The sequence below is a fragment of the Caretta caretta genome, chromosome 1 (genome assembly GCF_965140235.1).
Source record: "Caretta caretta isolate rCarCar2 chromosome 1, rCarCar1.hap1, whole genome shotgun sequence".
Lineage (NCBI taxonomy): Eukaryota > Metazoa > Chordata > Testudines > Cheloniidae > Caretta > Caretta caretta.
The window spans coordinates 288,410,167-288,438,080 of NC_134206.1; the positions used below are offsets into that span (position 1 = coordinate 288,410,167).

At 39.6% G+C, this 27,914-nt stretch overlaps 1 protein-coding gene across 6 annotated transcripts in view; it reads right to left on the bottom strand.

Annotated features, from left to right (window-relative positions):
- The window catches only part of FRS2 (fibroblast growth factor receptor substrate 2), an 85,604-nt gene that overhangs the window by 43,846 nt on the left and 13,844 nt on the right, over nucleotides 1-27,914 (bottom strand). For 3 of the 6 annotated variants that reach the window (XM_048835809.2, XM_048835806.2, XM_048835803.2), the window contains one exon: nucleotides 22,298-22,381. The exons of the other annotated variants lie outside the window; for them this stretch is intronic. The gene's annotated coding sequence lies outside the window, so the exon portion shown is untranslated. The remainder of the gene's footprint in view (nucleotides 1-22,297; nucleotides 22,382-27,914) is intronic. 6 annotated transcript variants of the gene reach the window in all.

The following is a 27,914-nucleotide window of genomic DNA, read 5'->3' on the forward strand; positions in this document are numbered from 1 at the left end:
TTCTTTCAGCATGTTACCCTTCTCTTTCCTTCCATCCATTGGTTCCCCCTCCGTCTGCCAATTGAGAGCCACTGCTGACTTTACCTCAGCACCCTGTACTTATTCTAGTTACAACTTGCAGAGTGGTCTTTCCTCTTGTGTACTTCAGTTTCAACTAGCTATATTACATGTATTTCTTTCTATAGTGTCTGTCAGGAGCCAAAAATTGTAAACAGACATTTCCAATTACTGTGAGAAGCCTCAGCTGTCCATGAAGCTTCCCACTGTAGCACTAAGACTTAGAAACTCATTTGCCTAAGTGCCTAATCTCAAGGTTCAAAGCCCCTTGTAACATTTGTAACCCACACAGTTTCCCAGGAAAAACCCAGTTAGGTCATAAGATCTTTAGGTTGAGGGGGACCATACCTGCAATACTATCCCTCCTTGTGAAAGCATGTGGAGGCACTCACAGTGTCAGACAGCAGTTCAGAATATTTTCTTTTTTATTGGGTTGGTATGATGCCACCTCAGAGCTTTCATAGCCAAAGGAGAGGGCGGAGGTGATGCCTGCCTGGTGTTAGCTGCCTGAGAAGGGCCTGTACAGCAGACTTTCAACGGAAAGTCTTCCCCACTTAGAAATGTTGAACCCTGGTCACCAGGAAAGACAGCCATGTTTAATTCCATTAGTGACACCACGTTGAATATGGATTGGCGCACACAAAGGAATCTTCTGGCCTAATAAAATGGTGTACAGTGGGACTAGAAAGATAAATGGTGGGCCTCCTACTGCCTACTTGTTTTTCCACACCTGGGTTACTGGCCCTCTCATTACTTCACGGCCAGCTGCTTACAGATTGGAAGGGAAGGCAGACGCTGGGGACAATATCCTGGACGTTAAAGTGTGGTGACCCACAGAGTCAGTTGGAAATGACAGCCCAGTAGTTAGCCTATGGAAATCCACAGAAGCGGCAGGTGATGACAGCCCAATATTTCCCCCCATCCCTCTATTACATTTTACTAGAGAAAATGAGGAGGGGTATATAAACTATTGTTTAGGACAGCTGCAGATGACCTGACCGTGGTTAAAACGGTACTCTGCTGGCCTTCCTCCCCAAAGGAAGAATTTTCCTATTTATATGTATGCACATATGCCACAGAAATAATCTGGTCTTTTCTTCATTTATATTCCATGTTACACTCCAGGAAGGTGAACAATGTAACCAGGTGCTGCGAATCATTCACCCAACTGCACTGTGAGAAAAGGGAAATTCAGCCCTGGCAACCAGCTGGGAATTAATCAGCCAAATTATTGAGCCAAATAGTCAGGAAACTGAAATAAAGTTTAGCGTTTTCCTTAGAAAAAGCGTTGAAGCAGAGAGATCTGCTTGTTTGTGCCTGTCACTGTGGAGGCAAATAAAGCTGTAGTGAACTACTGTGGTAGGACATTCAAATGCTGTCAATTCTGACAGATTTGGTTCTGTCCCTAAGTTGCAATACCCATTGTAACAGAGCTGCAGACCTTAGCATTAGTGTGCATCACCACAAGTTACTAAAGAAATAAAGGTTTTAGAGTGGTAGCCGTGTTAGTCTATCAGCAAAAACAACGAGGAGTCCCTGTCGCAACTTAGAGACTAACAAATTTATTTGGGCATAAGCTTTCGTGGTCTAGAACCCACTTCATCAGATTCATGCATGCATGAATCTGATGAAGTGGGTTCTAGCACACAAACGCTTATGCCCAAATAAATTTGTTAGTCTCTAAGGTGCCACAGGGACTCCTCGTTTTTTAAAGAAATAAAGCAATTCAGGGTTGAGGAAGGGGGTGTGTATACACACACACACACACACCCTTTCATTGGCTGGACAGTCCAACATTCCAAGAAGGTTGCTGCACAGTCCAATACATATTACTATAAGATGCAAAGGTTTCCAGTTCTTAGCTGGTAAAGGACCGGGGGCGGAGGAGGCAGGGGGGGGAAGAAGAGAGAAAAGAGTAGAGAAGAATACGTCAAAAACTGCAAATTAAGAGAAACTTTCATTTGTTGTTTATTCACTTGGACACATGCTATAATCTTGAACTGAAATAACCTTGCTATTCTAATTGACCCAGTTTTATTCTTGGCAAGATGGGATTTCCTTATTTGCTATTTTTAAGGGGGTGCATAATAATTAACTGCTCTGCAGGTGAAGAGAAAAAAACAGCTTGTTTTTCTAACAATATTTCATATGGATAAAAATTAAATTTGGTAGTGGGTGTTAACATTCTGCAAAATACTTCAAAAATAACGTAAGGTCTCAAAGCCCTCTAATTTCACTCTTCTGCCTTTATTATTAAAAATAAGGAATTAGGTTCTGTGTCTTATCCAATGTTTTATTTATTCTAAGCATTTGTTTATTAAGCAGTTTAAAACCATGTTTTATCCCCTGTAGAACTATTGTACAGAATGTATATGCCAAAATTAAAACAGATGTACACACATGAAAATTTGATCAAAGTTAGTAATGTAATGTAATTAACAAAATAATGTACAAATTAACAAATAGTAACTTTAGAGAGACATGGTGAGGGAGGTAATATCTTTTATTGGACCTAATTCTATTGATGAAAGACAAGCTTTTGAACTACACAGAGCTCTTCTTCAGGTCTGGGAAAGGTACTCAGGCCTGGTCTACATTCCAGAGTTCGGTTGACGTAAGTCAGCTTACTCAACCTAACTATGTAAGTGTTTACACTAGAATGGTGCTCCCGCCGATGTAAGTTGCCCACTACATCAATCTAATAACTCCATTTCTTTGAGAAGCGTAGTGCTTAGGTCCACGTAGTTAGGGCAACGCAGTGTCCATGTAGACCCTGTGCTACTTATATCGCTTGTTGGCTGGCAGCCTGGAGCCCCGCTGCCACCTCCCAGTGAGGAAGGGGAGAAAGCCCGAGCCCGGCTCCCTACCCTGGCAGCAGGGCTCAAAGCAGGAGCCCCACCCACAGCTGACAGCTTAAACTGTGAGCCTGATGAGGGGCAGGGCTCAGCTTCACAACAGGGAGCCCACTAGCAGTGAAACTGTCATTCTTGTCAGTTTCATAGCTGCTATTTAGCATTTGTTCTGGGACTCCTGCTGTCGGCCCATGGCAGCCAGCCAGAGAGGACATGCTAAAATAGTACAAAAATTAGTTTACAAGCACCAGCTAAATAATACAGCCAGCGTTCAAGTTTATGTTCTATTCACTTAATATAAGTAAGCAAAGAGACAACTCATTGCATTCAGTGTCAGCTGTAATATCCAAGATATTTTCATATGGTAGCTGTAGATAGAACGCATTCATTTAGAGGTTACAAAAGCACAGATGCTTACAGCACGGTCCACATCAGATAATCAGTTACTGCAGACACCAAAAAAGGCACTTCTGGCTACCAAAGCCACTTGGAATTCCAGGAACTAATAGGGATCCAGTAATACCCTGAAATTATGCTCTTCATTGACTAGGAACAGGCAAGATGCCTCAATCATGAAGGCAGTCACCATTCATACCTACTCACTACTTCTCTCAAACAACCAGCATCACCTCAGTCTTATTAGGACCGACTCCCAGCCAGCTTATTGAAACCCAAGCCCCAATTAAACCTAATTATCTTATACTAGCCAGGAGGGCTACGCAAATAATTCTTAAGTACCTGACCAAAACATTCTGCGAGCACACCTCAGAACAAATCTGTTCCTTCCTGGCTTATACTCATAACATCCAGGCCTAAAATAAAGAAACAATACCATTATGTTCATTTTAAGGAGTACCATAAACAAATTGCCCCCCACTGGACAACATCACAACAGTATTATTCCAACCCTCCATACATAACAAAGATGTATGGAAGATGCCATCACACCATCTTGTACTACAATGAAAGATACATTCACAATGACACTAGATTCAGGTGGTGCAGAACCAGTAAGGAAACTCGGGGGGGAGGGGAGGGATATGAGACAACCTTTTCCACTGCAGTTCCTGATTCATGAAAAAAACATTTAAAAGCTGAAATTTAAGCCCATAAGAGAAGAATTTTTGGACTAATTATTTACTTGTATACAGAGTAACTGTTCTCTGATTTGCATGGTTTCTAACAAACAAAACAGTAGTCTGAAAAAATCTGGATCATGGGACAGGCAACACTAAGAAAAACAGTGAAGTACAGTTTTCTAGTTAGAACAGCACTTATTTTCATATTCAATCCAAAGAACATCTAATTAGATGGCAATTGGCTAAAAACAGCTTATTTAAATATGATTATGACTCAAAAATAGCCTTTAAACATATTCAACTATGCAGCCAATTTAGGTTGCATAGAAGGATTGAAGAATCCTTTTATAGTCCCAAGCATAAAAGAAAATGATGCTCATTTTCCTCAGTCCAGCAGTTTGAAAGTTCAAAAGGTAAGAAAAGTTCTGCATGAACACACACAAGTTACTTAGAAAAATAAAAGCTTTAATTATAACTGGCATTTCTTAAGCCACTACTCAGAGCAACTCTATGGCTAAGAGGTGACATCATTCATGTGTCTGGTGGTGTGGAAGCCCAGAATCAAAATGTAGGCCAGATTACAACATTCCACAATACTGGTTTAATAATAAATTATTATTAATTGTGTTTATTACGGCACTCCCTAAGGGGCACCCAAGAATGGGGCACTATGGTGCTAGGCACTGTAGAAACACAATGCTAGAAGACAGTCCCTACCCCAAAGAGCTTAGCTGTTCCTTATCCTACCATCTGGAGTCTCTAGCTGGCTCCTCTCTACAAACCTCCCCCGCCCCTCCCAATCTCGATTGTGGGGTGGAGGGGAGGCACCACCTGGGTCCTAGAGCCACCATAGTATGTGGGGGTCTCTTCAATATAGTTCTGGGCCCAGAGGGTACTGGGAGAAGAGATGGACCCAGTTAACCAGAAGAAAAAAAAATCCTAAAATAAATTTAAATATCAAATCATCTGCATGGATTTATGCATAGAATCCTACCAAATTCACAGCCATGAAAAACGTGTCACAGATCATGAAATCTGGTCTTGTGCGTGTGCTTTTACACTTTACTATACAGATTTCACAGGTGAGACCAGCATTTCTCAAATTGGGGGTGCTGATCCAAAAGGGAATTGTGGGGGAGGTGGGTCACAAGGTTATTTTAGGGGTGTTGCAGTATTGCCACTCTGTCTTTGGTGCTGCCTTCAGATCTTGGCGACCGCAGAGCAGTGACTGTTGGACGCTGCCCAGCTCTGAAATCAGCGCCCCGCCAGCGGCAGCATAGCAGTAAGGGTGGCTATACCATACCACACGCTGCTGCCTTCAGAGCTGGGCAGCCGGAGAGTGGCGGCTACTGACTAAGGGCGCAGCTCTGCAGGCAGCAGCACAGAAGTAAGGATGGCAATACCATACCATGCCATCCTTACTTTATGCTGCTGCTGGCAGCAGCTCTGCCTTCAGAGTTGGGCTCCCAGCCAGCAGCTGCCCAGAAGTAAGGGTAGCAATAGTGCAACCCCCCTTACAATAAGCTTGCGACCCCTACCCTCCACAACTCCTTTTTGGGTCAGGACCCCTACAATTACAACACCATGAAATTTCAGATTTAAATAGCTGAAATCATGAAATTTACCCTTTTTAAATCCTATGACTGACGTTTACTGAAGTGTACCGTGAATTTGGTCGGGCCCTATTGACAGGATTGACAGTCAATACACAATATGCAGGATTGACATAGTCAATACACTAATTTGCCTCTTCAAATCCCCTTTTCTTTTGCATCAAATTGAAGCTTCACACATCATACTCCCAGTTCCAAAAGGTGCTAAAAATCATGAGTTTGGTTTAAAACAATAAAATTTGGGGTCTTTTTACTTACCATCTGTTTTTTGAGCCTTTACGGTCACATTTTCAAGTTTTTCCTCTGCAACCAGGAGAGCTAGATACTTTTCTTTTAAATGTATGTTGAGATTTTCATGTAATCAATTACATGATTCCAGGAGTTGGGGCTTTAAGAAAAATACCAAATATTGCAAGAGTTGGCAAAAGTACACTCCACCGTCGAGGCCCAAACCTTATTTGCTTCCACTGCGCATATGTCTCTTCCTATGAATGTATGATAAATGCTTTGCTATTTTTGGTTGCTGTCTTGATGAAAAGGGGAATAGAATTTATATTTTAAAACTTATTCTCAAACAAGTTTCACACTTCATTCATAATGATCCTTTCATCTTTTGAATTTTGAGCCACGGGAATGAACAAAGTGGGTGCAATTTTCTTTTATGACAGTCACTTTCTAGAAAATTTAGAGGTTTCCAATTAAACAAGCTTTTTTTGAATAATAAGTCGGTTACATATTAAGGGCATTATTAAAAGTTGCCCCAAGTTCCACACAAAATAGCTCCCACAGCTTCAGCAATGTGATCGTATGACTGAAGACAAAGGGTTTGGAGCAAAGCAGATGCCAGACTTTTGTTTTAATCGACTCAAGACCTAACACACTGGTTTAAAATATTTTTAGTAGTAAAAGTATTTTTTAAAAAAAACATAAGCCTGCATATATATATATACACACACACACACACACAAAGTAATAAGTGTTTGCACTGCAGTCTGCTCAAAGAAACAAGTTCAAATGTGCCTAACATTAACACACCCATTTAATACCAGCATAATTTAAAACTAGATGACATGGTCCAAAAATTATACTAGAATTCAGTTAGCTATACATTAATTCAAGAAAAGAAATATACAAAGATAAGATCCAAAAGAATGTTAAACATAAATCAAGTCAAATTTAGACAAAATTCAGACTTCAATTTAGAAGTTCAAGAGTAATTGTCTTCTATATATATACTATTCTAGGTGAGAAAGCATAGCAGCAGAATGCATATATTCTGAATTACTGTTAATGTATGTATTACTGTAGCACCTCGGAGCCCTAGTCCTGGACCAGGACCCCACTATGCTAGGCATTGTACAAACAGAACAAAGACTGCCCCTGCCTCAAGAGCTTACAATCAAAAGTGGACTCACTCATTGGCTTAGGGCTTGTCTACATCACCCATGTGAAAAAACACCCCCTGAGCAACATAAATTACACCAACAGAAGCGCAGGGTGGACAGTCGTTGGGAGAGCTTCTCCTGCCAACATAGCTACCATGGCTCATAGCGATGTGTTATTATGTCGACGGGAGAGCTCTCTCCCATTGGCTTACAGCGGCTACATGAGCCATCTTACAGCAGCACAGCTGCTCTGCTGTAAGCTCGCTAGTGCAGACAAGCCCTTAGCTTCTATCTTTATTACCATTTCTGAAATAAAGCTGTACAGTTAAAACTAAAATTGTTTCAATTAAAAGAAATTTCTTGTCATTATTTTAATATCCACACCTTTTCACACTCCAGAACATTTTTCAGTCCACCAGGAAAGCCAGTGATATTAAATATAACTAAGACCATGAGAAACCAGGAAGGGCTTTGCTCTTTTAACGCATTGTTTATTTTTGATGGGGAGATTCTGATCAAAGTAATCAAATTAGAAATGGAAAGTATCACCATGGATCTTATATCAGTTTACCGATCATGTGCTAACTGGAATAGGAAAATGTGTTTACTTATCTCAAAAATCCCTTTCTTCTAGTAGGCAGATCCACAGACACTACTTTAGGTAGCTCTCAAGGGAGACATCTGTAGGTTACTAGCGTGGTGCTAAGCCTCACTCATTGATGACTCAGTGCCACAATTGTGAAAGCTAGTATATCTTATGTTATGACAGATCAAACATTTAACAGAATTAACTGGTTTTGTTTGTAAATAGAAGGCTCTAATGAAGAGACAGGAAAACTAAACTCAAAATAGAGACAGTTAACTAGATTTCTCTCTCTGCTTTTGATAGAGGTACCCAGATCTAGTGGTCCATCTATCAGAACAAAGGACAATTTAGGTAACATGTTTTACCATTCATCAGCAAATATAGGTTCAGAGATCCTAAAATCAAATTTAAACAGCATTCAAAATACAGATAGTGATTTTAACTGGAATAATTAGCTGACTTTAGTAACTATGTACACTAATCTAACAGCAATTACTAGGGAGCCACTGCATGTAGCCTTTTCCAGCTGAACATTGTCAGGTGAGAAATGTACATTGGTTTTGTATTATTTTGTGAAGGAGGGCAATAACGATTTATAATGTCTTCACAGGAGATGTACAATATTATAGCCCATGTGAATGTCACCAGTATGAGCAAATGAGCCCTAAATAAGATGTTGGCAATAGATTTCTAGATTTAGAAATCTAGACAGTATTGCCAACCCCAAATGTTCAAATGTGTTAGAAATGGAGACAGAGCTGCTCCTTTGCTTACACCCCATGGCATCACGGTAGCACCTTTAAGAGTAAGCGTCATTTAAAAACACAAATAACTAAAAACCAAAACACTATGTTTTCTAAAAAGACAACTATGACAATCAGGGTACAGACACCAAGGGGAGATCAGAAGGTTTAAATCTCCAAAAGTAAGCAGCTAAACCAACTACTTTACTGTAAAAGTACATCAAGTAAACTCTTATGAAAGCTTGTAATGCACAGAACTTAACAGTCATTATGAGATATGTATACAGATGGTGTGAATGTATGTGTACCCCCCCACACACACACCTGTAATGGTAACTGTGATACAACTTCAGCATCACCTCAAAACAGCGCTGTGAAGCAATCAGACAGGGAAGGGCTACCTCTCCTACCCAATGAGACTAGCCGCAAGCACCTAGACATTGTCCAGAGCAGAAAAGAAGAGTGAGGAATCATCAAAGCAAACAGGAACAGCTTGAAACTGAAAAGAAAACCCCAGTCTATAGTGACTAAAGGGGAAAAAAATGTAAAGCCTTTTAAAATGGAAGGGGTTTGAACTAAAGAGTATCCAGAACTTGGGGGGACAGTCAAGGCAGAAGGTTGTCCATGAACAGTGGATCCCTCTTATAATTAGGATTATGCTATGAAACTACTTTAAGGCAATAGGTAATTCTTATTAGAAAAGTGATTTTATCTAATATGAAATTGTAAAGCCTGAGATTGCATCTTGAACATTGACTTTATGCATAAATGTATATGTTTATTTTTCCTCATTATTTCATCTCTGAATCTGTGGTTTTTGTATTAAATTAGGTTTTTGTTTAATTTTATCATAAGCAGGTCTCTGATGTGCAAACTGTGTGGAGTCCATATCCCAAAGTGAACCGATAACTGGGGACTGGTTTCACACCTCTGGGAGGTAACAAAATAGAGAGGAACAGTCCAATCTGGTAATTAAGAACTCAGGAAGAACGTATTTGGGGAAATTAATCGCGGAACACTTACCGGCTCAGGGTGGCGCAGAGGCTCGAGGCTTCCCCCTGCAGCAGGGCCAGCTGGTGCTTGTGGCTCCAGCCCTGGGGGGGGAGAGAGGGGGCACACAGAGACTCAGGGTTTTCTCCACCCTCAGCCCGTGGTGGGGAGAGCAGGCGCTCACAGCTCCAGCCCTGTGGAGGGAGTGGGGGTCTGCCATGGACCGAATGACATTAACCAATGGGCTAGATCCGGCCCGCTGGCTGTAAGCTCCCCATCTGTTTTAGCCAAACAAGCTAAAGTTCCCCACCCCTGTTTTAGCTCCATAAATGGGTAAATGATTAAATGCAATAGCCTGTGAGAACCAGGAGCTCAGACTATATTAGATAATAGCCCTTTCTGACCTTAAACACTCTGAATCTGACACACAGTCTACATTATTGAAACTTCAATTGTGCTTCATTATCGTGCTTCAAAATGTTTAAAGACCATAAGACAAAAATACTACTGAACTTCTACACGCAGGCTTTTTAAAGAATTCTGATGCATAAAAGTAAAGGCTATCTTTCAAATTTTACCTTGCAAGGTTGAATAGTCTGTGACTACACTGCAACATTAAATTACCTTATATGTTGTTGTGTTCAGTAAGATTTGGAATATCCCACTGTCAGACTTCTCAGACTGACTAAACATAAAAGTGGCCACTGGACGACCAAATTAAACTGTTAGCTTAGGGGAAGGCAATGTTGAAAGAGTACCAAATATATATTTTAGACAGATTTCATACATAAAGTCTTCACTAAGCAGCAAGGTTATAAAAGTTAAATATATACACTGCATGCCCAAGCCTTTATTTTCAAATTTGCCAATTACAGTGTGTTCAGACAGTAATAAATAAAAATCAAGACTCACTGTAATTACAAATAAGGGAACAGTTTCAAGAAGTGCATATTCCAACTAAGCTATAATATATGTAATAATTGATCCCTTAAACTTAACTATTGAGAACAGTAATCTCTTCAATTTCCTTCTCTTTCTTACCCTTGCCCTATCTATACATGTTTTTCCTCTGTTTTTCCTCAAAAGAGAAAACACACTGTTCCTTCTCCTAAGGGAATTTCCGATTCAGCTGAGTGATACCTGGCAGCAGCAACTGGCTCCCCTATAACAAATGGAGGTTTCAGCAAATCAATGGGGTGACGTGCATCAGACTGGTGACTATTTTCGTCGATGAGCTGTGCCAACAGTCAAAATTCCCTGAAAATCTAGCTCCCTAAGGAGCAGCGCTTTCCATCAATCTAGGTCTGTTTAACTGGGCTGGCCCATTTTATTGCACTCCTCTCCTCACAACAGGAGTAACCTGTTGCCTTTGACTACCCAGACAGTAAAAGTTTGTTGTATGCAACAGCTGCTGTTAAGCAGGCTGTAATTTCCACTGATGTTAGAAAGGGTTCCATTTATTAAGTTGATCACACTTCTGAAAGTTCACCTCACGTTGAAATAGCAGCACCGAGGAGATTTTATGTGCAATTCTACAGATAAACAGTTGACACAGATATTAAAATTCTATAGTATGCACATAAAAACACTGAAGACCACAATTCTAAAAGTGCCAAATGAATAGCTGATGCATTTAGGTAACTGGTACAACTACAGTCATTGAATTCACTTTAGTCTAGACTTTTGAAGATCTGTATCTATACTGTATTGTTTCAATAACTTTGAGTTGACAGTAGCTTCAATTTTTTCTCCCTTTAATTTAAATGGCTACAGTAGCAAAGCAGACAGAGAAAAAGCAATGGCAGAGGACCCTCTTTGTACAGTCAAAGGATGCAGAAGGAAGACAAGGTGTCAGCAACAGAAATGTGGTTAGAGACGGACTAGCGATATATGTGTGCGCCCCAACACCACTTGTAGGTTTTGAGTAAAATCAATAAGACAAAATACTGGCATTCCCTAACTTCTAAATCCTTGACTTTCAAACCTTCATAAATGTTCTTCTATCAAGGTTATTTGTGTGGCCGGGGGGGGGGGGGGGGGGGTAGGGGGGTGGCCTGAACAGTATAAAACTAGATTTACTAGGGAAAGACTCTTACTATATATTTGTTAAGCATGACACACTCAAGAAAATTCTATGTATATGTACAGTGTAATTAAAAACATGAGATTACCTTCCATTGATGATTGATGCCTACTAGTTTTGACTTCAGATTCATGACATACTGGCTTAAGTATGATAAAATAATGGTATGACTATCACTCAAAGTATACCTCTGTGGATACAAAGATAGGATAGCAGGAGTTAAAAAAAAGTGTTTAAACATATATTTTCAACTAATATGGTGAATGTTGCTATTGTCACACATTCCAGTCCAGAACAAACAAATCTGATTAATTACTGCCTGGTAAAGTGGACTGTGGGGGAGGGAGGAGATTATTTTAAAAAGAATAACTGGATTTATTTAAATCGGATTTTAAAAAATAAACCTATTTAAAATTATATTTGAAATTAACACAATTTATGTTAAGGCCTGAACTAACTATAGTCTATTAAGTTATATAAAAAAATATATTAAAGCAGTACATGTTCGCTGTCAAAATTTTAAAGAAAGTCTGGTAGAAAACTTTGACTAAGTAGCTGGTAACCAGAGCATGTTGACATATTAAACCACGTTACAACAGCAGACTCTTCTGCAGATGCAGAAGGAATATTTTCTTCCATTCTTTTAACTAGCTTGTTCAAAGTTAAGAAGCCAATGGGAGTTAATAAATAAATAAATAAATCAGGAACGCTTGTTTTCCCCTTCCAAGCTATGAGTAAAAAGTAGGTGTGAAAGGATGAGATCTAGTAGTTCTAAAAAAAGGACTAGTGACCAGAAACAATCAGTTCCATTCACCAACTACAGACAATACTTCCCTTGTTTAATAAATCAATTTAAATGCAAAACATGTTTTAATAAATTTTTAATGTATCCAGCACATTTAATGTTTTATTTAAAAATTCTGTTTTGTGCATTAATTGAATTTGAATTTCCATCCAGCGCTTGACACAAATCACGAATAAAAAATTAAAGAAATGCATCATTCACCACTTTCTAGCAATATAAAAATTAAGAATGTGCATGAATATATATTAAACTACAAAAGTCTATAGATATAATGTATCCTCCTGGTTCGTAAAAAGCAGCACCAAATTTAGAGTAAAAACTGTAATTAGTTGCAAATTAACATTTTTTAATGGTTACCAACCAATGAGAATCAACCTTTCCTTTGGAAAATAACTAAAAAAGTACTACTGCACAACATGATTAAAATAGTTTATTTAAATCAAGGTTTCCTGCTTGCTGATTTAAATTGTGATTACAATTGATGGTTTAAATAGCTTTGATTTAAAATCAATCCACCCAGTTGCAGGGGGAAAACTCATTAAAAAAATCAAGCCCCTCATCTAGAGAAAATAAAATCACTTGCTCCAATTGAGTAAGAAGAGAGAATTACTGTGCAACATTTAATTCACATAAACATAAAAATGTACGCCAAATAGGGAAATTTATCGGTTCTTATCTGAAAAGTTCCTTCCTTTGAATAATGAAGTCCACAAATCTGTTACAATAGGTCAGAGGTTCTCAAACTGGAGGTTGTGACTCCTCATGGTGTCACGAGGTTATTGCGTTGGGGGGCGGGGTCACAAGCTGTCAGCCTCCATCGCCAAACCCAGCTTCACCTCCAGCATTTATAATAGTGTTAAATATTTAAAAACGTGTTTTTAATTTATATGGCAGGTGAGGGTCACACTCAGAGGCTTGCTAAGTAAAAGGGGTCACCAATACAAAAGTTTGAGAACCGATGCAATAGGTACTTCCTGGAACAGCACCAGAACTGTCAGTCACTAGAAACAAAAGCGTTCCACCACTAAGGTTCATTACTGTTGTGAACTTCCACAATCAGATTAATTCAGTTCTCATTTCCTAATTTACAAATTGTGTAAGTATACTTAAGGTTTCAGAGTAGCAGCCGTATTGGTCTGTATTCACAAAAAGAAAAGGAGTACCTGTGGCACCTTAGAGACTAACCAATTTATTTGAGCAGAAGCTTTCGTGAGCTACAATGTAGCTCACGAAAGCTTCTGCTCAAATAAATTGGTTAGTCTCTAAGGTGCCACAGGTACTCCTTTTCTTTTTAAGTATACTTAAGTATACTTTTAGGAAAAAGCACAATAATTTCTCCTACTGTAGAGTGTGGAAAACTCTCTCAAAAGTTTGGATGTCAGTTTCCATCTCTATTCTGAATGCTCCGTTTGTCTCCAGGTGGCCCAGATCGGTGGACCTTAATACTTGAAGAAAATTTTCAGACAAGCAGAGATATATTCTCCTATTCATCATGCTGAAGTCAACAGATTTGTTACAATGGGATTCTCAAAGCAGCACATCTCCAGGATGGAAAGCAGGATCATCATTTAAAAAATGGAAATCTAAAGTGAAGTATATTATAATAATACATAACACAACTCTTATATAGTGCTTTTCACCCACAGATCTCAAAACACTTTACAAAGATGGTCAGTAGCATTATCCTCATTTTACAGATGGAGTAACTGAGGCACATAAGGTTTATACATCCCCTTACCTTCCACTTGGCATTAAGATGTGGAATGAGTTATGCCAAAAAATGGCATTGGTTAAAGACTGGATGACAGATGTATAGAATTAGGTGAACTTCTGTATTCATGGCCAGGTGGCCACCTGGAATTCTCAATAGGGGAGACATGACTATTCTTCTCTGAGATTCAGTGCTCCAAAGGACTGGACTTTGATGCTTAGCCAAAGGAAGAATATTTCTTGATTTACTCTGCAAACTAATGTTATGACAGTTGAAAGGACTACTGATTGGAATTAGAAGTACAATACTGGGTTTTAAGAAAACCCAGTTTCCAAGAAAGCTCCCAACTTTAAAAAAAAAATCCACCAAAAAACCCCACACCTCATGATTGGAGGTAGTGTCAATTGGGAGGTCTTCCGTAATGGACAGGAAATATGACACCTCCTGCAGGAACTCAATTAGAGCAGTGCTGTAAGGAGCAGAACCAGGTTCCAAGGCCGTTCTGTATGACCTTATGGGGCTGGAATAAGGATCATTGTCCAAATAAAGCATTTAAGGATGGGATTTGTACAAAACTTCCTTTTCTTGAACATGCTGATAATACGCTATGGAGATGTGACTTTTTCCCTGGATACTCATAACTACATTAAGACCCTCCTAGAGAAACTCAAGGCTATGTTTTACTTGTTTACTGGTGGAACCATGATCCCACGTGCCCTTGGATTGCTGCGGCTTGGCAGACTTTAGACACCATCTCTCTAGTTCTGTGCCTCTAGGCACACTCACTAGGTGCAGAACCTGTGAGTGACGCTCCTCTTGGCTGCAGAGATCCTATAGTCCAATTGCCTAGGCCCTGAAACTGGCACCAAACCTGACAAGCAGCTGCTGCATTCCAGTTCACTCTCCCCCATTCATGGAATGTGACAGTGAATGCACTTGGAGAAAATACAAGAGATATACAGAGGTATGAAAAAACAACAAAACCCTGTCTCGATTTCTTAACAATTCCAAGAGCCCTTTGGGATATGGTATTGCCTTTTCAGGGGAGCAGGATACTTCCTCTACTCCTACTCACCTTACCTGCTTCGGGTCCTGATCTGCTCACTTCTCTCTCTAAAGTGTCCAGTCAGAAGGCCCCCCTTTATAAAGTTGCAGTTTCTTTTGTCAGGTGACCTCTTTCAGTGACTCCCAATCCCTCATCAAGTGATCCATTGCTTGATTACCCAGCTTACCTGGAAGAACAGGTTACACTGAGCATTCACTATCTGTCCTGCTATGTCAAATTAGAGAGACATGATTGGTGAGTGAGTATCTTTTATTGGACCAACTTCTGCTGGTGAGAGAGACGAGCTTTTGAGTTACACAGAACTCTTCCTCAGGTCTATGGCAAAGTTTTCATTTGCTGATGGTCCTTTCCCACTGTCCCATTCAGGAGCAGACACAATGTGCCAATGCCCTCCCTTTATTACAATAAATATGATGCAAGAGATATAGTGAAAGACAGTCAGGAAATTCATTAGGCAGAAATAAAGAGTTCATAAAATCTAACTGGAATTCATGAATTCACACAGAGATTCCAAATGGTCACAGTAGGTTCATAAGGCTAGAGAGCCATAAATTCTATAGCCAGAAAAGCAAACAGTAGGACTGCTGCTCTCTCCTTACTATGCATGTATGGTCCTGAGGAGTAGTGGAAGAGGTGGTAAGACAGAGACATCACCCAGTTTTAGAACTGTTCATTCAATTCCTCACATCCAGTTCTGACATATGAAGAGACCACAGGGCACTTCACTGCTGTTTCCAGATGCAAAGAAGTCAATCATCAGCCTATCAAATTGATTTACATAAGCCTTGGTGTTCCATGTCTCTTTTGGGGGTAGCGTACACAGAGAAAGGAAACTTCTGTCCTGGGCAGAGCAGAGTTACTTTCTATGGAGTTGGGCCAATCGTGTTTTTCCTAGCTGATTTATGAAAACCGCACCAACCATTTTGACTGCCAAAACCAGACCAAGCCCATTATATCCATGGAAGGAAAAGTGCTTGCAAACCTCCAGTCATATAATCATAGAAATGTAGGACTGGAAGGGACCTCAATAGGTCATCTAATCCAGTCCCCTGCGCTGAGACAGTCCCAAATATTATCTAGATTAGATCATCCCTGACAGTGTTTGTCTAACCTGTTCTTAAAAGCCTTCAATGACAGATTCCACAACCTCCTTAGGTAATTTGCTCCAGGGCTTAACTACCCTTACAGATAGGAAGTTTCTCTTAATGCCTAATCTAAATCTCCCTTACTGCAATTTGCCCACTGCTTCTTGCCCTGTCCTCAGTGGATAAGGAAAACAATGTATCACCATCCTCTTTATAACAAGTCTTCAAGTACATAAAAGGTTATGTCCCCTTTCATTCATCTCTTCTCCAGTCAAAACAAGCCCATTTTTTTTTCAATCTTTCCTCATAGATTGTATCTGGTAGAACCTTAATAATTTTTGTTGTTCTCCTCTACGCTTTCTCCATTTTGTTCACATCTTTCCCAAAGTGTGGTGCTCGGAACTGCACACAGTACTTCAGCTGGAGGATGCCACACACACACACTCTCCCGTACCTATTCCTTGGACTGAACTGGGATTTGTTTGGGCCTCCACCATTGTACCCATCTTGCATCTGACATAAGGGTCACTCTGCCTGGTTCACTGATAGGTGGATCCCTTCAAAAAAATTTAATGGTCTATAGTCACAAGGTGAGTGAGCGGACACCATGCAATGCAAACTTGACCTCTGCTAACAAAGGGAAATCTTAAAAAACAGGAAAACATAATTACAGGCTATATGATCTTTCACACTTCAAGGTAGAACAACATCTAGTTTGCAAAGGCACCCAAAGTTTATCCAGAGGAACAAGTCATCATATTGGGGCGAGAGGAAGAGGAATACCAAAGACTCCAGAAACAAGTTTCTTTTGCTCTTGTTCATAATTTAGCTGAGCAGCTTGCATATTTTATACCCCTACCACAAAAAGGTTTTGTTCAAGTGAAGTTAATTTTGCAAACCATATATTCTATTTCAAAAATGTTAGCGCTAGCAAAAAAGTTAAATTCCCATAAATTCAGTGTTCAAAACATACACGAAACTCAAACGTTTGAAAGGTCTGGAAATTCACAGTTAAGGAAGCCAAACTATCTGAAATCTGGCCATTTTGAAGAATGTGTGGTGATGATGGTGGTTTGACAGCAAGGAGGAATGAGGAAGGGACCAAAATCAGGTTTGTAATGGAAATTCAGTGATATGCTATTCTTTTATCACACCCATTACTGTATAATCTGTGTACTGCAACAAGAGCAGTTGATATTACTCAATAAAAGCAACACCAGTACTATATTTTAAAGTTGAAAATATGTTATAAAGCCAATTCTAACCAAGCCAAAATATTGTGAATTTCCAGAAACAACCCAACAACTGCATTTTATAAGAGACAAAAGATGCAATACAGCTCATAGACTAAATATTGCAGAGGGCTACTGAGCAAACCATTATATTACCAGCTCTTTTTTCTACCTTAACTTCAGAGTAGTTTTCCTGCTATAATCTTCAATACTTCAAAAGAAATCCAAGTGACTCAGGATTAATATTTACATACTTTAGTCACACCCAAACAACTTGCTGGGGTTGTGGTTTTTTGGTCAGCATTGACATTTAGGGAAAGTCAGTATACCAAAAAATATTGAAACTTTTGTACGTTATACAAGCTTCAGTAATTATGAGTATGCACATATCAAAAGGTAAACTCTTCTATTCCTATGGTAATACAAATTAAATTTATAACAAAACTGTAGCTGAGGTTGTGGGGGGTCTGATACTCCAACCATATAGAAAAGATCAGGTAAGGACATACAAGGGTTGAATGAAAATAAATGTTAAAATGCTAAAACACTCATGTCAAAATCTTAAGTCAGGAAATTCTACATTAAGGCTCTCTTTCCTTTATCTCACTGATTTTTTAACAGTATTGCATGGATCTACTAAAAATTTGATTTTATATACTGTTTTTACTACAACCTAGAAAGAAGGCTAGAGCATTGAAATAGTTTGCTTTGGATGCGTGTCAGAAACCTTAAATGTTTTAAAACAGGTTTTGTAGTTTCTCTCTTAAGACAAAAAGAAAAGGAGTACTTGTGGCACCTTAGAGACTAACCAATTTATGTGGGGGGGTGGAGGGTGAGAAAACCTGGATTTGTGCTGGAAATGGCCCACCTGTTGATCACTTTAGATAAGCTATTACCAGCAGGACAGTGGGGTGGGAGGAGGTATTGTTTCATATTCTCTGTGTGTATATAAAGTCTGCTGCAGTTTCCACGGTAAACATCTGATGAAGTGAGCTGTAGCTCACGAAAGCTCATGCTCAAATAAATTGGTTAGTCTCTAAGGTGCCACAAGTACTCCTTTTCTTTTTGCGAATACAGACTAACACGGCTGTTCCTCTGAAACCTCTCTTAAGACAGTTACATGAAACAGAGTACCCACACACAAAAAAGCACCTTGGTCTATAATATAGGGATGTTATTAAGCAGACCCAAGGTGACATATCTTAACAATTCTAAAAGACCGGTTAAAGTATTTTGTGTTGATGAATCATCTATTGCTGATCAACTGCCAATAAGAATAAAATTAAGGCTTTATCTTTTCCCCCAGAGCAGTTACTTTTAAAAGTTACTATGAATGTTCAGTATCTCATTTTGTTTAAAAACAAAAAATAACTAGGACTGTTTAGAAAGATACCAAGAGGCATCTAATCAAATTTAAGAAAAACTGGGACTTTTTGTAGTTTAGACTTTTCAAATAGAGTTTGACCAAAATATATTAAGCTTACAGCAAAATAAAATAAAAATATCCAGTTTGTTAGACTTGCTTAATAAGATTTTTCTATGTTTGCACAAATCTGCAGTCACATAAACAAAGTTTCATTTCAAACAAATACTGGAAACTCCATTTATAAACTCCTGAAAAATAGGGCTTATGATAGAAATTTAAATTCTGATATCAGAAATGGCATTTATACATTTTTTAAAACTTAGCAAATCTAGACATATGTGATCACCATGGTACCCTTCAAACTGGCAAATCAAGACATATGTGAACAGCATGGTACCCTTCAAATTGTCACTGTCTATATTTTAACTTATATTTATGTTGCATTAGAAGCATCAAAAACTATATACCATGCAAAAATGACAGCACCAACACAAAATTCCAGATATCTAGGAATTAGAGTATAGCCCACTTAACTAGTAGGGAGATGTTTATCAGATAAAGCTAAATGCTCCAAACTTTTTTTTCTCTGAAGTAAGAGTGTGTTCTCACCTGAATAAACACGAAGCTCTGGTCAAACCTTTGCCCATCAAAATGAAACTACTGGCCTGATTTTTCAGATATGCTGTGCACTTCCAACATCGTTAAAAAGTCAATGGGAACTGTGGGTGCTCAGCAGCTTTGAAATTAAAGCCAAACCTTTAAAGGGCTGCCTTCAAAAATGTTGACTTGACTCAGTAAAAATTGCATTTATGTAAAACTTGGCATTAATGAACAGACCTTCCCTTTGGAAATTCTGTATTTGTTACGTCTGTCCAATTATGACCAACATGAAGGTGGTTACAAACATGGGGAAGATTTTCATCCCTCCGCTCTCCCTTCTCTCAAGCAAACAAAGTTCTCTGTATTATTCTTCACAGAGGAAATTAAGCCTTAGTAGTAAAACCACACATTTCAGATACTTCACAATAGCAAGCAAGCACATTTTTATAGAGGAAGAAGGTAACAATTTTTTCCCATTCAGTGGCTTGAAAAGAATTTTTCCCCTAATAGGACTGCACTTGGATGGAAGCAAATTTTACAAGCAGCAAAGAGTCCTGTGGCACCTTATAGACTAACAGACGTATTGGAGCATGAGCTTTCGTGGGTGAATACCCACTTCATTTGTTAGTCTAAAAGGTGCCACAGGACTCTTCGCTGCTTTTACAGATCCACACTAACAGAGCTACCCCTCTGAAGCTTTATAAGAATAGTTCTTGACATAAAGCTCTGTACTGAAACAGGACTATAAAGCTCTATAGTTCATAGCCACCACGAGCATTATATGCATACAGTTGACAACTTTTGGCCCTTTCATTCAGCATTCATAAGAATTTCTTATTTTAAACACCTGATGTACCATTGTATTGTACTTTATTTTCAGAGAAATTTATTTACATAGCACTTTTCATCCAAATAGATCCAAAAGATGCTTTACAAATTATATTGTGATTATTTTGCCCTCTACTGGAAGACAGCTACCTCCAAAATAGAGCACAGCAGCCGTTTAACAGTACAAGCAATATTAAAGAAGTTAAAAAAGTAGTTTAGAACAGCAACTATAAAAATATGGTGGCCAACTGCTGTTAGAGGAGAACCAGTAGAATTTTGTCCCATTTGCATATCAGTATACCAGCTTAGAAACTAGTCAGCTTAGCATTTATTGTCTACATCGAAAGGTAGCAAAACCAGTGCCTCAGAAAGGTTCTCATGTACCCTAGGAACTTTCACTCCTGCCTTCACTAGACATCCGAAATTGCAGCTTCCACAGTATACTTAAGAAATAGTTTACATTTATTCCTGATTTTGATAGCTACGAGGAAGTTCACATAAAACCTTCCTTCACAAAAAATATGATAGAAAAATATACAAAAACGTACACTTCCTTCCTTCCACCCCCAGTCAAAAAACCCTCAACACAGAAATATGGTACCAGATTAGTGAATCTAAAGTACAAAAAGGAAAATTCTACCTGCTTGATTACTTCATCTTAACAATTCTGAATTGAAGAATGGGCAACTCTCTTTTCATATGGTAAAGTATCTTTAAATTCACTTCAGGTATTTCCAGATCCCTTTAGGCACAACTCATAAGCCTACCATTGTGGAAAGGTAATATGGAGGAACTACAGAAATATTTTTGGGAGAAGATAGACAGCATTTTTATATCTGGGATCCTCAAATATCCCTGGTTTAAAGCCTAGATAATACAGTCACTGGAATGGATTTGTTGGTAAATCTCCTTATGGTGATGGATTACGATCAACTATACAAGCAGATACTGCCTTTGTTACTACTGATCATGAGATTTTTGGTCACATGCCTGGAGTCACTAGCAGCGACTGATGGAGTCACTTTGATTATGCTGAATAATAACTCCGCTCCCCAAAGCTTTTTCATTTACAGAGCTACAGGATTCTCAGCTGGTCACATTCAGCATGTATGCGAGGATGCTAGGAGAATTAGCGAGATAGTGTACTAAATCTGCTGTAGCTCATACTAAACCCCACCCTTATTTCTCAATCTCATCTGAACTTGAAGCAGTTGAGTTACTTACCTAATTTATGAGACCGAGGGATGGAGAAGTGCTAGCCAGCTGAGACTCAATGAAGACTGAGGTGATATTTAAGTTGCAGAAAACAAACAAGCAGCGCTTTATACAGACAGTACATTAGCATGCCCCCAGAGCTGCACTGGCTTCAAATTAATCTCCAGCGGGAATTTAAGGCATTAGTTATGACTTGTAAACCATAAGTGAGTGAGCCATAAGCCCAAATTTCAATGAGTTTTGGGTTCCTAACTCCCATATATGCTCTTTTGAAAATCCCTGCCCAAATGCTTGGGCCCAGACTACCTAAAGTGCCAAAGGCGGCATGCAAGCCGATTTTTACTCGGATGCTGCTGCCAGCCAGAGTCCCGGCCGCCGGCCCCACTCAGCCCGCTGCCTGCCTGGGCGAATGGAAACCCTGGCTGGCAGCAGGCTGAGCGGGGCTGGCAGCCAGGACCCCAGCTGGCAGGAGCCGGCAGTGGGAACCCCAGACCGGCAGCAGGCTGCCGGTCTGGAGTTCCAGCCACCGGCCTCTTGCCAGCCAGGGTCCTGGCCATCGGCCCCGCTCAGCCTGCTGCCAGCCTGGGTCCTGGCCACCAGCCCCATTCAGCCCACTGCCAGTCTGGGGTTCCGTCGGGGGCCCCTATAAATGTAAAATTTATTACTGGCACGCGAAACCTTAAATTAATGAAGACTTGGCACACCACTTCTCAAAGGTTGCCGATACCTGCTCCAGAAGCTGCGATCAGAGGCAACCAAGCTCACAGCCACTTCATTAAAAAAGTTAATTACAACTGAGAATGTGTTCTTGACTCGAACTCAATTCTCCTGTTGGTCCAAGAGACCCCAAGTCTGTTAACTTCCCAGGCATGATGCAAGACATATCTATTCTTCTAGGCTTTCCTAGGAAGTATACAATGAAAGATGTGGAGCGATTGTATGATGCCCTATTTCTAGAGGTCTGTTTCACTTTATTTGGGCACCATAAGGATATAGCTTACCTTATCTGAGCCGGACGGCCATGCATTGGTTTCCCCACCAGTCCTGGGCTCCCTGTGACTGCAGCCAAACCAAAAAGTTCCTTTCTGGAGTAAAGGAAAGACCAAAAACACAACAAAGCCTTTCACAAACAAGTACTTCGCTGTCAGTGGGCCACAGCTTCCTCCAAGTCCTTCCCCTAAACTACAGGGGTTTTCATACAACCTACATGTGGCATTACAGAGGAGCTTCTCTCTTTTATCTATGGCATTACAGAGGAGCTTCTCTCTTTTATCTATGGCCTTAGGACCCAAAACCGTGAAGTGATTGTTCACTCCAAACTGCTTTACTTTACTCTTCCCCAGGGCACTTCAAATACCTGCTCGTATCCTCTTAGACCTTCTCCCCAGGCTCTTCCTAGGTGTCTTAAGTGCAGAGACCTCTATGGCTCTCTCTACAGCTCTCTCTCAGCACGGAACCACACCAGTCTTGGCTCCAGACCCCTTGCTACAAGAGTACTAACAGTAAGAAGCAAGAGGCAGATATTTTCTAGCCCAGTCCAGGCCTTGCTGAGGCCAACAGTCACATGATCAGGGAGGAACCTAAGCACAAGTGAAAGCTGGGATGTGAACCATCTGAAAGGCTCACTAACCTTGCAACAGGTACATTACATATGGGTTCTTTGATCCATGATCATTGCTGCTTGTCATACAACCACACTATTATGTAGACCATATGTCCTTGTATAGGTATTGTTATTGAATTCTGACTATTTATCTTTGTTGGGTGTTTAATTTTCTACCAGAGTTAGAGCTCAGAATGATACTGTATTAAAATATATAAAAAGTACAAATAGTGAAATGGGCCTTTAGGATGTTAGAAGATGGAACTCCTTCAACAAAGGTTTCCTCACATATTCTGATATATTTGGCACAGGACAGTTGTTCTGCTCAATGGAGATGTCTTCAACTGATTTAGTAGTGTGTCATGATGGTTTTGGCAGTTTACTATTAAAACTTTCAGTATCCATAACTGGGTGGAGCAACTGAAGTGACTGATTTAAATCAGATTGGGGCTTCGTAAAACTATATTGAAAATTTTGCTATACCAACTTTAGATTAATAGGTATAATCAATTATATCTTGTTGAGGTTTTTTAAATGCCAATACTGACAGAAAGTCTCTTATTTGAATTTTACAAAACTGCTATAGGCCAAAAGCAAAACACACTATATTGAAAATTAAGGCCTTGATGCCACAAACACAAACTAGAACGTAACTTTACTCACATGTACAGTCCTGTGGATTCCAATGGGATTATTTAAGTATTTAAAGTACAATAATCAAATAAGTGCTTCCAGCATCAGAAAGTGAAGTATTTTTATTAAAAACTTCTGAGTGACAAAAATCTTTGTCACTTCAGATCAAAATTGCTCAAGTTACTTAGATCTGCTGTACAATGATTTATATATGCACAACCCAAAGTTAACAAAAACAGGAGCCTAAAGCAAGGCCCCTGAACTCATATTTAGGTACCCATTAGTGGGATTTTCAAAATCACTTAAGTGATTTAGGAGCACAAATTTAATTGACTTCAAACTGCAAACCCTGATGCAGGAGTGTAGCCTGATCAATGCATTTTGGCTTTCCTGAACTGTGATGGTTCAATATTTTGGAAGATGGGGGTTGAATTTCTGGACTCATCTTTTTCAGCATATACGAACATTTTAAGTTTGAAACTTTTTAGTAGAAAAAATATCTAAGTAAAATCTGAACATTAGAAAACTAAAGGAACAAGAACAGGATATCCATATTAATTTAAGACAATATAATGGGAAGAAAAGAACTAGCAAATTTAAACTAGAAAAATTTAAATAAAATTTTTGATTTTTTAAATCATGATTTGTATTCTCCCTGCTCCATACAAACAGAAAGCATACAAGCTGCTCATCACTACCTATTTGCTTCTTCCACACCAACAAATCAAGGTTCAGTTAATAGGAATTCTGAAAGGCACCGAGATACTGCAATTAAGAGTATTCTAAATGACTACCTTCAGTATTACAGTAGAACGACTGCTGAAACTCTGAAGAGCAATATCTTGGGAGTTTCAAACAGCCAACTTCCCAGAAGTTTTAAGCCATGTCCTCCTACCAGTGATAAAACTATAAATTGTAATCTATATGATAAAGTACCTAACTATCATTCTATAAGTAAGCATAGGACTAACAGAAGAGTCACTTTTCAAGTAGGAAACCTAAATCTGAGTCTATCCTAAAAAAAAACCTTAGCATGACAATCAGCAACTGGTTCCTATAGCACACCTGTAACACCAACTGGACAAGATCGTGGGCTGGTGTAAACTGTTGTCACTCCACTAAAGTAAATGGAGTTATGCCAGTCTACAATAGGCTAAGGATCTGGCTCCATTCATTCACATAAAATTCTCCAACAGCAGACAGGCAGTCATACCACTATTTTGATTTAGACTTTCTTCAAGCAAGACTAATCAGCAAATAATCCTCCACCATACTAACATCCACCAGCATTGAGCCAGTCTGGATGGGCACGAATAGTGTAAAATAACCCTCCCACCACCCTACCACACGTGCATTTACCCCAAATTGCTAACGTGGTCTGTGGTATAGTTTCAACCTTCTACTACACAGGGGATGAGTTAGGTAGAAGACATTTCCCTGTACAAACACTGGAATTCATTTATGCACTATTTAAGGAGTGGCTGATTTCTTCAACTGCATTAGATTTTGTTCTGCTTCAACCTATAGCCCATTTCAACCTTCCTATTTAGTGTACTACTGTCAGTTGGCCGATAGGCCCACCTGAATTTAGTCACTTGGATCATTTTGGTTTATGACTGGCTGTCAGTGCAACTAACAGAAGTGAATGTTCCATAGTGGCCATTAAATTACAGAAGTTTCCTTAGAATCATGGGAGGTTGACATCTTCCTCAATTCTACGCGACTCCCTAAAAGCCTTTCAAAATCTCTCTCAGATCACTGCTTCAGAGACCTGTGCCAGAAATTATGGCATAGGTACCCAAAAAACCAATGCAACTGCAATGGAGTAATTAAGTGAAAGTGCAGATTCAGGACAAAACTGCACCTAAAATGGCAGAGCTACCATGGTATATATAGTACCACATATCCCACTCATTCAATTCTCTATGGAAGATGCAGTCTAATATACACAACCAGGCAATTAAAACGGCAGCTCTCAGAGTTTCCTCTGAGCCAAACTGAGGTTCCAGGAAATAACTAGTGCTATAGCTGGAGATCTAATCAAGATGCTGCCTATCGTATCACTAAATGGATGGCATCTGAAAAACCTTTTCTGTTTACCCCTTTTCATAGAACAGCTGCTAACGTTTAAAGGGTGCTGGACAAAAGGTTAACTTCCAAAAACAGAAACTCATCTAGCGGAAGCATGAGTGGGATTCATCTTGTAGTAGCACCAAAAAGAAATTGAACATGAAGCTAGGAAATCTCAAAGTTCAGTTCTAACTTGGGCTCCTGCACTAAAAGCAGAGTCCCAAATGCCAGAACTGTAAACTGTTCTGCTGAAAACTCAGATTGAGACCATTTTATCATAGAAATGGAAGGCTGGAAGGGACCATGAGAAGTCATCAAGCCCATCTCCCTGCACTGAGGCAGGACCAAGTAAACAGAGACCATCCCTGACTGGTGTTTGTCCACCTTGTTCTAAAAAATTTCCAATGATAAAGATTTTCACAACCCCCCTTGGAAGCCTATTCCAGAATTTAACTACCTTTATAGTTAGAAAGTTTTTCCTAATACCTAACCTAACTCTCTCTTGCAGCAGATTAAGCCCATTACTTCCCGTCCTACCTTCAGTGGACATGGAGGTCAGTGAATTATAATCCTCATTATAACAGCCCTATTTGAAATGTGTTATCAACTTCCCCCCACACCAGCCTTCTTTTCTCAAGACTAAATATGCAGCTTTTCTCTTCATGCTGAAATTAAATGTGAAGGGGCAGCAGTGTGGTACCACTGTCTCCTGAGGCACTGGAAAATGGACTGAAATTGAACCAAAACTCCTGAGATTACCAGTCTCTGCTCCCTGTCAATCTAGATTGGGAAAAAGCAACCAATCAATCAATCCAGAATTAGAGTTTGCAAGAAGAGAGTTAATTTACATTTGTCAATAGGGTTAAGTTATGAGGCACTGGCAGCAGGCTTCCTTTGATGTAAAAGAATTTAAACACCATACTTTATTAACAGTCTTTGCTATAGTTTTATTTACAGCAACTATAGGTTTATGAGCAAAACAAGACATCTTCTCATTCCTTCCATTACTATAATCTTCCTAAATGCCACAATGTTAAACATGGTCACTTTATAATTTGAAGTTTCATACCTGACTAGCTACCTCAAGTAGAAAGAAAAGGAGTACTTGTGGCACCTTAGAGACTAACCAATTTATTTGAGCATAAGCTTTCGTGAGCTACAGCTCACTTCATCGGATGCATACTGTGGAAACTGCAGAAGACATTATATACACAGAGACCATGAAACAATACCTCCTCCCACCCCACTCTCCTGCTGGTAATAGCTCATTCAAAGTGACCACTCTCCCTACAATGTGCATGATAATCAAGGTGGGCCATTTCCAGCACAAATGCACCCCCCTCCCTCCGACACACACACACAAACTCACTCTCCTGCTGTGTGTGTGTTTGTGTGTGTGTGGGGGGGGGGAATTTGTGCTGGAAATGACCATAACCTTGATCATCATGCACATTGTAGGGAGAGTGGTCACTTTGGATAAGCTATTACCAGCAGGAGAGTGAGTTTGTGTGTGTGTGGGGGGGGGGGGGCCAGAGGGTGAGAAAACCTGGATTTGTGCTGGAAATGGCTCAACTTGATGATCACTTTAGATAAGCTATTACCAGCAGGAGAGTGGGGTGGGAGGAGGTATTGTTTCATGGTCTCTGTGTATATAATGTCTTCTGCAGTTTCCACAGTATGCATCCGATGAAGTGAGCTGTAGCTCACGAAAGCTTATGCTCAAATAAATTGGTTAGTCTCTAAGGTGCCACAAGTACTCCTTTTCTTTTTGCGAATACATACTAACACGGCTGTTACTCTGATACCTCAAGTAGAACATTCATGGAAGGTAGTCTGACTGAAAAATCCACTAATGCTTTGTTTGGTGCTGGAGTTGATTAATATCAAACGTTTGTAGTGGTAAGTAAAAAAAGTTCATTCTCAAAGCACTCCAACTGACAGCCCAAAATGTTTACTGTTAGTGGCAGAGACACAGAAATACTGCAACTTTTCACCATAAATTGCTAGTTTTTAGCGTTCCATCATTCTTTCAAAGTATTCTGCTGTGGTTCCATGATTAATCTTAAAAAGTCGAGAATACTGAAGGACTCTGCAGCTACATTTCTTTAATTGGTACAGTATGCCACACACTTCAGAAAGACATTTGGCACACAACAACTCTAAAGCCTAACTGTTTAAATAACCTCATAAATACAGTATCTCACTTATCCCTCCCCACTAGGAAGGCTTAATATCTCTCAATACATGAAAGGTTACATTCTTTTCAGTTCCTGGGTTACATCCAAACTTTGACATTTTGAATGACTAGCATT